Source organism: Poecilia reticulata, linkage group LG6 (genome assembly GCF_000633615.1).
Source record: "Poecilia reticulata strain Guanapo linkage group LG6, Guppy_female_1.0+MT, whole genome shotgun sequence".
Lineage (NCBI taxonomy): Eukaryota > Metazoa > Chordata > Actinopteri > Cyprinodontiformes > Poeciliidae > Poecilia > Poecilia reticulata.
The window spans coordinates 4,586,271-4,587,507 of NC_024336.1; the positions used below are offsets into that span (position 1 = coordinate 4,586,271).

At 39.5% G+C, this 1,237-nt stretch overlaps 1 protein-coding gene across 2 annotated transcripts in view; it reads left to right on the plus strand.

The window, feature by feature from the left end:
* bcar1 (BCAR1 scaffold protein, Cas family member) overlaps nt 1–1,237 on the plus strand; it is a 98,644-nt gene that overhangs the window by 14,074 nt on the left and 83,333 nt on the right. The gene's annotated exons all lie outside the window — the stretch shown is intronic.

The window sequence follows — 1,237 nt, forward strand, 5'->3', positions numbered from 1 at the left end:
GTGTGCGTGCGTGCGTGTGTGTGTGTGTTTGTAAGTAAGTGTCATGTACTTATGCACCACTTGTGCAGTACAGGATGTGCATGCTTGACTCTGTACTTCTCTGAAATACATTGTTGTCCTCAGTGGAGCAGTGTGGCTGAAAACCAGGCCAGTCGCCCCATCCCCCGGCCTTACATAACAAAGAGATTGCAGCTTTTCAAACTTTTAGAACATCAGTCCAGGTCTTTTGTCCCCATTTGTTTGTTCCAGCATGTTCTTTTGTGCCTTATAAATCGTTCCTGTTGTACTGTAGTGACAGCAATGGAGGACAGCTAAGTGTCAGAAATGTGACAATGTCAGAGGCACAATAAGGCAAACTTTTTACTTTTTAATGAATGAATATAGATGCAAACAGACACCTACAGACAGAGCTATATATTTAGTAATAAAAGTATGATTCTCTGTTAGCAGGGTAGCAAACCTCTAACCCACATGTGTCAAACTCGAGGCCCGCGGGCCACATGTGGCCCGCCATGTCATTTTATGTGCCCCCCTCCCAGCGTTTTATAGGCCCAAAACCTAGCATTTTATAATAATAAAAAAAACACTGAAGCTGCTAACATATCAAAAATGATTTATTCTCTTCTTGATAATCAGCAGATAACTCTTTGCTAGCATTACAGACCTATAATGGTAGACTTGATTTTTTTCATGTTTTATTTTCATGAATTTTATGAATATTTGGTGATGAGCTCCAAGTGTTGGAGATTTGAAAGCTTCCTTTTCATCACTATAATCATAATGAAACTCACATGTACCAAGATGAACCTATTAGCTGAATTTTATGTTGAGATGTTTTCCTCTGTTCAAAATTTCAGTTTAGGTAAATATTGAGACTTGGTGTGAAGCCAAGAGTCAGCCGAGGTAACGTGAGACAGCTTTTCAAAAATTATTTCTATGTCTTTGTTTCTGGTTCCCCCCCAAAAACAGATTTCTGGCATTCCTTCAACATGCTGTAAAATTTCACAACATGGAATGTTGTGCTGCACTGTATTGGGACTGAATGCTAATTAGCCTACTCTACTTCTGATGGCCTATAAAAAGGCAACAGAGCCTCTGAAGGCTACTGAGGGAATGATGTGTTCTTTACAGATTCAGTTGGATGTGTTTATTTACTGATGTTTGTAATGCTGGGTAGAATGGAACACGCTACACATAACAAGTGGGATGTTAGAACCAGGAACAAAACAGAACATGT